Below are 13,903 nucleotides of genomic sequence, written 5' to 3'. Positions count from 1 at the left end.
TAAGGATGAATCTAAGTAATTATGTTGATAGCGACAAGCATTTTGTTTCACACTCAGAGGCTTAAACAACTTGAGCTTTCCTGTTTACTTACTGAGAGGATTTTGCTGGTTTAGAACCTTTAATTATCATCAAATCCTCATGACCAAGTAGAAGCACCAGTGGAAGACCTTGTCCCTGTACAAACACCAGCTTATTCAGAAGCTGAGAATTTACTGGGAGCTAATGGAAGTAGTAATTAGCAAAATCAAATCACAGTTCTGCACATTTTCTCTCCTGTTTCTTTTTTTGCTATTACCTGGAGCATTTACTATGCTACTGCCTTTGCTACTGACTTCCCATCTGAACCCTAATTATCATTAGCAACCGTTTATGATATCAAAATATTATAATTTAAGGCTAGTAAAGTGCTGCAGCAAGAAATTTATGAACCTACGAAACAAAGTTCCTTTCATTAAAACCATTTCAACCCTTTCCAACCTCTACTGAAAATGAAAAAAACCACATTTTAATTAGAACACTCTGGATTCTCTTTCATAAGCTTTGGAAGAACAAAAAGAAAACCTTTCTCTTAGGTTGATAGGGTAGTATGGTGCATATCATGCTTAAGTTGCTGCTCTGCAGAGAAATACTTGCCCATGCGTTATTTCTACTCTCCATTTGAAGTGTCATCAGCAGACTTTAAAATGATAACTCTGAATATATCACACAAAGAGCTGTTTTTAAGTAATTACTACATTTTTTCCTCCAGGGATAAACTGTAAAATGTAAATTATGTAGATACTTGCATATCAAAAACCATACCCAAGTTTCCATAAGATGTTATTCACGGATACTTGCATCATGCTGGCCTGCTCCTTCAAGTACTAGGAGGATCCATCTATAAGCCAGGATGGGTTGATTTGGTTACATTTAATTTTTAAAAACCTTGTGACTCTAAGTTACACTTATATTCTGGAGAGTTTTTAATAAGATTTAAAACCAGGTCTCCCAAGTAGGTGAAGAGCTCACTGATATGGTGTCAGCAGAGTGAAGGATCAGCCATGCTGCAATCAGCACTTGTATTTGGGCTTTAGCTAAAGATACCAGCAAAAATAGATGAGTTTTCTCCTACAGAATGCAACAGGTTGCCTTGGAACAGTCCCAATTTTCCAGAATGGCTTTACTTCAGTTATATGCATCTGATCACAGAAATTTAAAAACAGTGAAATGCCATTTCTTTCAGTCTCGAGGTTTAGGGGAGAAAAAAAAAATAGCTCTAAATGTCCCATCTATCAAAATAGCAGGAAGATTCTAAATTGTGAATAACCTTGATGCAGATGGAAAGCAACAAAACAGCTATATCTCAGGTTTAAGAAGAAGCTTCACGTTACCATCACAGAGCTGACAAGAAGTGACAAACGTTTGCTTCATCCTATAAGCTTGTTTAAAAAGCAGAAGGGGACAAAATGCAACGTGTCCATCACAGGCATGCTGTTCAGGATTCAAGTGGTAACTCATAAGCTCAAATACAGAATTTTAAAATGAAAAAAACCTGTGTGTCCATTTCTATTAAACTAGGGCAAGATGCAAACTCATTGTGATAGCCCTGTCATCCAGCCTTATCCCCAGCTCCCAAAACTTGCACAAAGAATGTTGCAATCAGCTTCTGGATGACACAAAACCTCCCAGGCCCTGACAGGCATAATCCTTTTGTAAAATGGGCTTCTTTATCTGTGATGCTATCAGCTGTCGACAGAAGTGATGTGCTGCAACACCAAGGACAGCATATAATGTAATTCAGATATAGAATTTTTAAGAAAAATATCTATTTTGTGTAAGTAGTCTGATTTAGAGATTTCTGTCACGTGTTGTAATATTTGAAGCACTTATGACAAAATGGCATAATTTGTCAGTGTAGTAAAGACAACTGCAAGGTGAATTTCAGAACAACAATTCCTTATTCCTACTAATCTCTTCTTGTTGCTGACAATAGATTTTGGTCTTGGTCTTCACTTTATGCTATTCAGTATGCAAGTGTTTTCTGCCTGCACAGTGCAGGTGCATCCAACAAAAATGTTCCTTTGCACATTTCCAAGCTTAATACACAAAGCTGAGTCTGGATCATATGGTCACCTGTAATTGTAAGGGAGTGGACTTGTTGGGTCAAATGGTGTCTTTACATAGACAATTCCATATTGATAGAATCCTTCATGTCTCTATTAAATACTAATGTTTTAGTTCTTGTGTTACTACTTCCTCTCTGATCTTGTTATGCCTTAACCTAGTAGTTTAGAACATGTGTCAAGATTTCTTTCATGCATGTACCTCTATGTACAATTTCACAAATTAGCTTTCTTCTTGAAAAAACTAAAGATATGGGGGCATTTTATTGTGAGAGAGATAATTCTTGTATTATTTTTACAACTCTTACTAGTTTCATCTTTATTTTGAAAATATGATCTCTGTTAATGACTTATTTAATGTCGTACACATGTGATAAAGGATCTGTTTGACCTAATCTTTTCCCACTTAAAGACAAGCTTCAGAGCTCTCTCTCATAGTTATCTTTTCACATAGGGATAAATTACATTTGGCTTCACTATATTGACACACTAGCTATTTTCAGAATAATATTTTTCAAGAATACATTGTCACCTCTTCCCTCCCTCATTTAAGTATGGCAAAGTTTTTTATTCCTTGAGGCATGACTTTTCATTTTAATAAAGAAAAAGCTGAGTGTTCTATGTGATGAGCTTGTAAAATTCTTCTCTATTGAATTAAGACCTTCTTTAGGAAATATTATTTTCTCACTCAGAAGACTTTGTCCTCTGATCAAGCAGTAAAAACATGAACAAAATTACAGTAGTTTTTCCACTGCCCCCACTCTAAACTACAAACCAAAAATGACATTTCCACAAAGTTATTTGTTCTCAATTTTGAACACAATCTCTGGTCCATAGTCTTACTGCTGCTTTTATATACATATTAAACAAGTTCTAATCCATATGACTATAGCTTTCTGCTTGTGGGAAGTGCAAAAGACTGTGGTCAGAACCCTTTCTGTTAGTTCTGTATGCAACCATTACATCAATTAAAAAAAAAAAACCCAAACTTTAAAAATGTTTATATGGACTCACATATTCATGTTCTACATGAACAGTTTATATCAGACACACCGATCCAAACACAGCACTGTTTGAAAAACCTTTAACATATTCAGTTCACTGATTGAATCCTACTTATTGAATCTTCACAGTCCTGACAGACTCATGAGCCTGTAAAAGAGATATGACCACCAGAATGCCCCCTTGAACTTGGGAGGACAGCATACAGTAGATCATAATAATAGCTATTTGAGAGTCAATGTCTTCTGGTATTTTAATAATGCTGGATAGTATTACAGTAAAAATAATGTGCTTGAACTTTGGAAAATGCCGTTAAACTTGTGTGGCACCTTCAGAATTTTGTCCTCTCTACCTAGAGTCTATTATATGAGAAGACTGATTTATCTCTTGATTGGGTTTTATACAGCTAGGGCAATTCTTTGCAGAGAAAGATGAAAAATATTCATCCCCAGAGCTTTCATGATCTAGCAAAAAAAAAAAAAAAAAAAAAAAAAAAAAAAAAAAAAAAAAAAAAAAAAAAAAAAAAAAAAAAAAAAAAAAAAAAAAAAAAAAAAAAAAAAAAAAAGGCAAAAAGCATTCTAGTATCTCTTTAATTTCAAAATACTCAGAGCCTTATAAACCTGACATTTTTAAAATCAGAGCGGAACTAGTATTTTAAACCTTCCAACTAACTCCTATTCTTGATTTCCAAATTAATTCTGTCATGTGGGAGAAAGACCCAAGAGTTTAACATTTTTAAAGGTGTATGTAAACAGAACAGACAGTTCACAGACAGAGCAGGCAGAGAACAAGTTCTGAGCTCTTAGTTCCTACATTGTATTCATAGTTCTCTGAGGATGGATTCCCACCACCTGGCTTATGATGCTGAAGGTGAACACGCAGGTGACCATAACACAGTTTGCATTAGGAAGGAAAAAGGGATCTCTTTTACACAGGTTGCCTTTGCTCTTGAGACCAAGTACAGCATTCCAGAAAAAAACAAAGGCTGTAGATTATTTTCTAAATAGCAAAAGGACTCCAACAACATAAAAACCAGTGATATCTTATGTGACCCTCTTCAGTTGATTCATGTTATCAGTCAGTTCTGCCTTGATGTTGACCAAGTAAATGCCTACACAAAATATAAAGGAACAGCAAACGAAATACATATCAGAAAGGTAGACAGGATAACTATGAGATATATTATAGATAGAAACATTGATAAACATTCCTCAGGAAGGATGGAAAGGGTAAAGCAGAAAATATTGAATAATGCAGAAATTTTTATGAAACCTTAAAGTTCAAGAGTGAGAACCATGTATATCAAATGCCTTTGCCTAAAGATACAAAGAACAAACCATTACCAATGTCATAGTAGTAACTTATTTCTTATAATCTGCTCAGAAGAAAATAAATAAAGCTTTCTTTTGGAAAACAAAACAAAACACCTAACTAACAAACAAACAAGCAAGAAACCCAGAAGGCCATGCTCTTCTAAAAGTAGATATCTTTGTCATGGTGTCTCTTGGGAAAGCACATCAGCAGCACACAGATGCATCCACTTTGATGTCAGAACCATCTTTTAGAGGGACATGGAGGAAATTATTCTGGGAAGGACTACAATACATTTGATTATTGAGGTGAAACAGCCAGTGTTGCTGTTTCAGCAACTCTCTTGTGATCTAAAAATCAAAATATAGTCTTTAAATGGAAACTCAAAACTTTTGTTATGATCAGATAGCTTATTTAGCTGGGGTTTATACCAATAGAAAGAACAGATACAGAAATAATTCAAATCTATTGGAGTTTCAGATAAAGGCTGATTTATCTGGCGTTGGATCGTGGGATTAATAGTGTGGATCAGGTTAAATAAATTTGTTTAGTCTCAAATGGAATAAACTGGGAGACCATTGCTTCTGCTTCACTGTCCTGGTCAACTAAATAATAATGTCTCTGAACTGGCCCCTTTTTTATATACAGAACCAATCTAGCATGAAAAGCTTTTAAGTCAGTCATTTACGGTACCTGAAAAGGAATGTGCCTACACTTCACTTAATTATTTATTAAGCAGGTGGGCAATGGTGTACAAGTGAAAGGAAATGAGGAGTCAGTGATTAAAGCAAGCAAACAACTAGATTTAGAAAATCAAGTGCCCAATTTTTGTCTGCAGAAAGTGCATACACAAACATGGGAGGAATGCAAATACTTCCCAATCCTAAACTGAATTGTCACCATTTTATTGTCATCTTTCAATCTTCCTGAAACTCTTTGGGAATCTGCAAATAACAGTAAACTATATTCTGTTAGTGACATTTTAGAGGAAGATTGATGTGTACTCTTCTTCTGTTCTAAATGCAGTGCTGGGATGTCACAAACCTTTGTGGGGCCATGATTTTCAAAAGTAGCACAGAAACAGTGCTGCAATCATTCAAAATTACACCGAACTCTACAGTCCTCTATTACAGTAATTTTTCAATACAACTTCCCATCCCTACTTTCAAAGCACAGTTGCACTCAGAAGATCATAACAGGCCTTGGATAATAGAAATAATACCGGTTATTGTAATCCCTCTGACACGAGCTTGCCTGGCAGTAGCCAGAGTATCCTCCCATTAACTTTCCATTATACTTAGTGTCATTTTGCTATTGCTGTGCTATTACTCTCAACATGTCTCACTGCAAAAAAAACCCTCAGCATCTCTATTTTACGGTAAGGTATCAGCTAAACATCAATGAACATCCTTGTAAACACACAAGGGAATGTGCAGGGCTCTCTAATTAGCAAGGAAACAGGCAAGATGTGAAATGTATCTCCTGCTTAAAAGTGAATCCTGACTGAACCACCTGGGTTTCCATCAGCCAGTGGAGTGATGAAGTATCTATCCAAATAAAAATATCTCATCGTATGCAGGCACTGGTTGAGTTTTCTTCCTATTTTCATCTCCTGGTAACTGATTAAGTAAATTTTGTGTGTTTTCAACTATGACAGGTTATAATCTCTATTACTGACTCAGTTGAAAGCCCTCATCAGTAGAGTGAATTATTTCATCTCTCCATGTGTCACTTCTACCTACTGTGACACAATAAGGCCTTTTTTCTGGTGATGATTTGATGAATGGAGCTCAGAGGGGCAACATATATTTTTCTTGTTCAAATTCACTTCTTATAACCCAAAATACTTTTTTAAATGAATGGTGGTTGATTGGTGAGTATGTTTCTTAAATAATACTTGTATGCTGCGTGTAACAACACAATGACAAATAGAAATGAAGGCTAAACCTAATTTTGAGAAAAATGCTTCTTTTAACAATCTGTGAGGCACTTTGAGCTGCCTGTCATTATGGTGGTTTAAAAAAAAAATAAAAAAGGACACTGGATGGTAATGCAAGAATTTAGCTTCTGATGTATTTTCATTATCATAAACTAGCAGTTTTCATTAGGATCCAGGTGGATTGGAAGGTGATAGATGCAGCTTTTTGCTTATATTCACACTGCATATTCCTTCCATATATCGTATTGATATAAAAAGGTTGCATTTTTGCAGGTAATGTTAAGAAAGAGTAGGCCAGGAATGCAGATTTATTTTGTAGCTTGAAAGGTCCATTCAAAAACATTTGACTAGGACTCATTCAACTTCATTTTTACACAATTTCCCTCCCTGGCCACTCCAAGCTACTGGCACATTATTCAAGCAGATGCCAACCTGATGCAAACGTTCATGGGTTCACTGGCTTAGGGAACAATCACAATTTACACTCCTTGACAAGCAGTAGAAGGAAATGGGCATATATTCATATAAAAAACCCCCATGTATAAATCATTCTTACAATTAAGGAGAATACAGGTTGAAAATGTACACTTGCTGAAGGAATAAGATATGTATTTATTCAGTCCACCTCACACTGATGAAAGGCTGAGTTACCTATTTTAAATGGTGTACTTAACACTCCGATTTATGATGGACATAGTATTATGAATACAATATACTTTGTTCTCATTTATAAGACACGAGTTCTTTGGGTCAAACCTAAGTGCTTTTTATACAGCAAGACTTTGAATATCATAGGCACTACTGGAAATATATAAAAATGAATAATGCATTTTCCTTGGAAGAAACTTCAGGTAGAATGAACTGAGAAATGCTATATATAAAAAACAGTGTTATACTAAAGCACAAATGTAAAGGTACTTCATTCAAATTCTTCCCCTAAGCTTGACTCAGCCAGCAGAAACAGATATGAGAGAAACAAATGCAGATCCTATATACGTTCAATTTTTAATTTTCCTTTTTGATGCTATATAGATAAACACCAAATTTAAATTGGAAGGTTATTTTGATAACATAGAAGCAACTATTATGATAAATAACCATCCTCTAAATCTTAATAGAAAAAATTAGATTAAAACACTTCTGCAGACTTCCAAAAATTAGACCTTGAAAAATTATTTTGTCCAGCTGCAGCCTTCATGAATGCCAGTTTATATATTTGTATGCAAATCACATAGGTAGACAGTCACTGACTGTTTACACTTGTACTACTGATTTGTACCTACAGGTTGCCCAGAGGTTGTAAAATCTCCCTTTCTGAGATATTTCAAAATCTATGTAGATGTGGTCCTGGGTTATCTGCTCTAGATGGCCCTGCCTGAGTAGGAGGCTGGACCTCTAGGGGTCCCTTCCAACATCAACCAGTCCTTGATTAGGTATGTCAAGATGGCTTTATCTACAAATATTACAGTATATCTATTCATATAGCCACATGATTTAGGTAAATATGGAGCATTAACTATAGCTTCAGTTGTTTGGTGACCTAATAAAAATTGAATATGTACCAAACCCCTGAAATACATTCAAAACATGGAATGCTATTTGAAGGAAGGATATGGGTACAGCTTGGGTAAATGCTTCTTTAAGAAAGCTCTCACAGTTAGGTTGGAAGAGAACTTGCTTACATTACCCACCTACATTATGGCAATGCATTCCACATTTGCATGTTCTATCTGTCAAACATTCATATATATGATCTACCCCCCTCCCCAAGTTTATATTAGTCATTACATGATAACGTAAGTGATTTTGGTCTACAGATATGAAAACAAGGAAATTAAGTTGGAAATCAAATGTTAAAAACTTGGTTCATATCTAAATTTCATTGTTCAATACGATAATTTGCTCCAGTCCATTCACCTTGCATGTGCCTCCCATTCCTCTCCCACTGTAATTACCTTCACTGTTTATTGCACACAAGCCATTTCTATTACTAATCCACACTGTTTCTGTATGAGATATTGGAAACACAATAGCTGTTATTGATCTATATTTCAGTAAAGTATGTAATGTAGTGTCCCAAGGGAAAATATTAGCAAAATATTATAAGGTAGATCAAGAAATTATTACAATTAGAAAGGGAGAAAAGAAAAAAACTGAGCTTAGAAAAGATTAAAAACATTTCATTCCTTCAGGATCAGTTTGGACCCGTCGTGTAAAATGTCCTCACTCTTACAGAAAATTGTTTTTAATATAAATAAATAAATAATGTTCTTGCCAAATCTGAAGATGGAAGAAATGCAGGATATTTAATGAATGCGGAAAAGCTCGGGATACCATACAAAACAACCACATCTCCTTGAGGACTCATGTAAAACTGAGAGAATGAAGTTCAGAACTGCAAGAAAGGCAAGGCTAGAAAATTGGAAACTATTAACAAAAACATCTGCAAGGGTCGAAAGATCACGAAATGGAAAATATGAAAGAATTCAATGTTTGGTTCTACGTGATTAGGAATGAGATGACCAAGTGACATGCTGGGACACATCAGTCAGTGAGACTTGACTTCAAGAAGCACAGCAAACACAGAGAATTATTAGTGTTATTCAAGCTGTTCTCCTCTGTGTAATTCATCATATGTATTCAAGGAATAGTACTGCAAACTGAAACTAGGTTCAGAGATGAGTTCCCTGAACGGTCAAGAAAATGGATTCTTAACAAAGCAAAGATGATCAGTCTCTCATTTTTACCCCAGCAAAACCGAAGTCAAGTGTGAAACTGAAATCCCAAGTAGAAACTCAAAGCACGACCGGGTTTCAGAGGAGAAGAGTTCATGAGACACCTTTTTTCATACTTTGGTTCTCGTAACAGAAATTTTCTGTCTTCATTTATGGGTGTGCAAAGTAATTGCCTTTGAGGTAAATGTTTGCAGATATGGAATATGTAACTGCAGAGAGCTTTGTTAGCTGCTTGCATCATCGAGGAAATGAAACAATATCTATAGCATATCTGTAAACCAGGAACTTGGGAGGTCTTATTTTTCTTTACACTTTTTGGCTATGTTGTTTTTATAACACATCAAAGATGTCTCATCAGAATTAAATCAACAAAGAATCCCATCACCATATCAGCTTATTACACCCAATTATAGAACCTGAGCTGCTTTGTTAAGGTATTCATTAACCTTTTCAGAACTTACAATAAGAAATCTAATCAAATAGAGGTGGTAGGGTGCATTCTGAAATGAGAAAAGTTGTCATGTACAGTAAATTTTAATACACTGACTTTTCTTAAATTAGCTAGTTTTATTAAATTGAATGAAGTGAATTTCTTTTAATCAGCACTAGCTCTACAAAAGAGGAATTATTCTGCACTGTAAAAATAGCATATATTGTCTGGAGTAAGTGTTATAGACTATTTTGACTTTTATTCAAATTAAAGGGGTGGCATTTGTTAGATTTATTCTTTTTAATTTTGTGTCAGGTGAATCTGCTTTCCTAAAGGAACTGTGTAAACAATTACAAGTAGACCTAATTAAGTTCTTTAGTATTTATTATTCTAGAAGTACATAACATGCTTAAAAATAAGTAGAGACTGAGATGGCAATTTTAGCAAAATAATCAGGAGCTATCTTCCAGTACCATCTTAGTAAATAGCCCCTGTGAGAGTTCATTGGATATCAGCTGAAGTCAACTGGTAGGGGAGTAGGGTGCACTGACTGAAGCCTATGAATCTGGATAAATTCTCCAGTGAAAGTCAGACTGGTTAAGAAAGTTGAAGTGTTTTGCCAATGTAAAGTCTCACTGAGTGTCTAGTCTTTGGTTTTTATCTAGAAAGCCAGAAAATCAACATGGTTCCTGTTGATCTTTTTTTCACCTGTCATTTGTCCATATATTGTCTTACACACATGAAATTTTCCTTCCTAAAACACATCACTTACACTCAGACTATTTTAGATAATTTATTTTTCAGACATCACTGCAATTTCAATCATCTCCTGAAGAGTTTTTTAGCTCCTCCTTCCAAACCTCTAACATATCTCCTGTACATCATTCCTGGGTGTGGGAGGGCTCAGCTGGAGGAAGTTTTAGAACATGTATTTTGGGCTTAATCAGAAATGAGAAGATGCACATTTCAGCCACAAAGTGGTTGCTGTTTTCACAAAGATTTTCTGTTCTGTCTCATGATATCCTGTTACTGTTGTAGTTCACAATTTTTTCGGAGAGGTTATTGATTTCAAAAATATGGAATTTAGCTGATGTTCAAACATTGTTCACAATGCTGATGAAGCTTGCAATGTGATACTTAGAAGACTTATGCAGCTGTGTTCTGTTGCACAGTATCAAACTAGTTGGAATAAAATTGAAGTTGTGCATATACCATTTAACCAAACTGAAATTTTTAAGCACTGTTAACACTCATCATTTAACCTTGTGCACTGACAAAGGCTTCTCAATTTTTTGAAGCTCTCTGGTATACTGCCATCAAGACTCACCATAAACATGACATTTTTTAGATTTCAATACCAGTTGATAAAAATCACAATTATTGCTATACTTGCCCCATTGTCTATATATAAGACATTGAATGGAGAGCTTTATGGAATATATAACATTTACTTGCTGTAAGTTTGGCAAGTTGGTTTCTACCTCCTATTATATCAAATCCTTATAACCTGCCTCAATGATAACAGCCAGTTAATCATCGCTAATTATTCAAGGGATTATTTCCCATACATAATTACAGTTTTTGGTTCACCAATTCCCTGTAAAATATTGGCCTATAAAAGCTCCTGTTAACCTGACCTTGCTGTAAAATAAGTTATTAAATGACCAAAGCTATTAGTGAAGAGAACTAAAGGCCAATCTTTGAAGGACAGAGGCAACTACCTCCATATTTAAATACCTCTGTTACTCAGTGCAAGTTTATATGGAACCAAGGCAAGTTAACAGATTGCATCCTGAATCTCAACTACAATTTTTTTTTTCTTCTGAATAGTAGCAATTTCAGCACTGAATGAATATAAATTTAAAAAAATGGTAGAACTTAATTAAAAATTAAATATTTGTGGAAAGAAGCGACAAATTATAAATTGTTTTCGTACAAAGTCATTTAAAATGCTGAAGTTACTAAAAGATTGTCTGAACTAAGAGATTTCTAAAAAATTCAGAAATATTGGAGGCTGTTTAAAAGTTAGAAAGTGAAAATAAGCATGGATGGAACACGCGGAGTATAAGGAGAGGACAAGAACTGTCTTTGTTCAGCCTGGAGAAAAGAAAGAAAGGAGAGAACTTATTGACAGTTGCAACTACATAGTGTGAGGGTGGAGAGAAGGAGCCAGATGTTTCCTGGAGACGTTTACAGACAGGGCAACAGGCAACGAACACATGATGGAGTGTGGAAATTTTTCGGTAAATATAAGAAATAAATCACATGAGGGTGGCCTGTTATGAACAGGGGTTCAGAGAACTTGTGGAACTTCTATCAGTGGAATTATTCAAAAGAACTGTGCAAGTTTCTCAGCAAACACAGAACCAACTATACCCTGCCTTGAGTATAAGTTAGAACCAGAGTAAACACGGGGTCTCTGCCAGCTAAGTGATTTCTTTTAAGTGTCTGAGAATCTCCCTGCGATTGATACAAACTGTTGCACTATTTTATTAATCTACTGTAAATGTGTAATCTTTATGCCCTAAAGCATTTTATTCTGGTAATTCACTAACTTGCAATTCTTGTAATAGTAAAATTTTTGCTAACAGTAAGTTCTAAGACTACTACTAAACTGGTAACAAGTATGTATTATTGGTTTTCAAAACTTGGCTCTGAAAATGTAGCAACGTTTGTTAATAACAGCCCCCAAAACTTACAGAAGATGATCACTTCTTTTGTTTTAGTCATCATTCCTCTGCAACGAAGAGCATTTAAAAAGGGCTATCCTGGCTCAGTGCAAGGGCAAGACATAAGAACATAGGAAAGCCTTCCATGATGTTTCTACCAGCAATGCCCACCCCCGCCCAGTGCAAGTCACTACGTGCTACTGCATTGTTTATTGGATTTAGATTTTTATACAAATTTAAGCATTGCTGTAGATTTGAAAAAGAAATTGAAGGATAGAAAAATAAGAAGAGAAAAAAAAAGAAAAAGCTATCTGAAATTCAAGCCTGACGCATAACCCCTAAATGAATTAAAACCAGTATAAAAGACAGGATAATCTCAGGAGACAGTGAGGAAAAAATTGAGTGCAAACCACACCAATGTAAACACTGACTTTGCCTGTAGTTCTGTTACTTCAAATGTAGAACCTCTGGGCAAAGAAAAAGCATTCCTCAAAGTGCCTGTCTCTTCTCTGGTTCTCTCACCAAACTCTTTGGTCTGCAGCAAAAAACTCTTTTGGTTACATCCTCCACTGAACAAATGTTCTGCAGTGTTCGACACCACCACAGAGAAAAAGTGCAATCGTTTCTCTTCGATATCTTTGAGCTACAGCTTTGCTTGGGGAAGTCATCAATTTTCCTCCATCTCCCAGTGCTTTCTGCCTGCTGCTGACCCACCACTCCCTCACATCCAAAATGCAGGGACTGCATTTCCAGTCCCTGGTGCTTTAGAGTACTCCTCACAGTCTTGCTCTCTTTATAAAATAAGACTAAAAATTCACTCAGAGCTCATGTGTAGAAGGGAAAGAGTTCAGTGCAGTTTTGATTCTTTAGATGAAGTATTGCAACTTTTAAACTCTAATTGATGAAAATTTGAAAGAAGAAATATTTCTACATAGATCAAGTTGTTTCTTAAATGTTTCACATTGAATTAAAATTTCATATTGAATTAAAAATTATAAATAATGCAAAACCTGGCAGGTGACAGCTCAAGGCATAAGAAATGCCTAGAAAACAGCAAGGTCACAAATGATCTCCCACCAGCTCTGTAGTTCCTTGTACAGCAAACGTGCTCCAGGAGAACAAGTAATCTGTAATGGCCAGTCTTCGTGAACGAAGATCCAGGGAAGGTCTTTACACCTTCCAGCCTGCACATTGGATTTTTTAGGTGAGACACAGTGTGCAAGGAAATGAGCCCACCCTTTAATCCTGAGGTTCATCTGCCGGGGCCAAGCACGCTTGGACGGTGGCAGCGAGGTCCTCAGGACGTAGATGGATTGCCTTACAGGACTGGCGAGCTCCATCTGCCTGGGGAGTGTCCTAACCAGGAATCAAACCTGGGCCTCGGCAGTGACAGCACCACATCCTTAACCTCTAGACCACCAGGGGCTCCAGAAGAACAAGTAGCTTATAAAAAAAATGTCCTTCCCTCCCACAAGATAAAAAAGCTAAATTCCTTGCAGTAAATTGTTTCGTTCTGCTTTTGTAGTCCTATATCTCTGAATACATCACATAAAATTTAGTTTAGCCAGTAATTTATGTAATAGGTAAGTTGGTAACACAGCTCAATTCAGAGCCAGCACCGCACAGTGATGACTTTTTCTGTTTGTGATAAGGGACCAAAGTCAAACAGAAGTTGAAGAGTTACAGCAGGAACATAAATGGGTATAGCACAAGT

Source organism: Empidonax traillii, unplaced genomic scaffold (genome assembly GCF_003031625.1).
Source record: "Empidonax traillii isolate 1590-97213 ecotype Southwest subspecies unplaced genomic scaffold, ASM303162v1 scaffold20:size5563877, whole genome shotgun sequence".
In the NCBI taxonomy this organism is placed as follows: domain Eukaryota; kingdom Metazoa; phylum Chordata; class Aves; order Passeriformes; family Tyrannidae; genus Empidonax; species Empidonax traillii.
Note: the sequence above shows the minus strand (reverse complement) of the source record.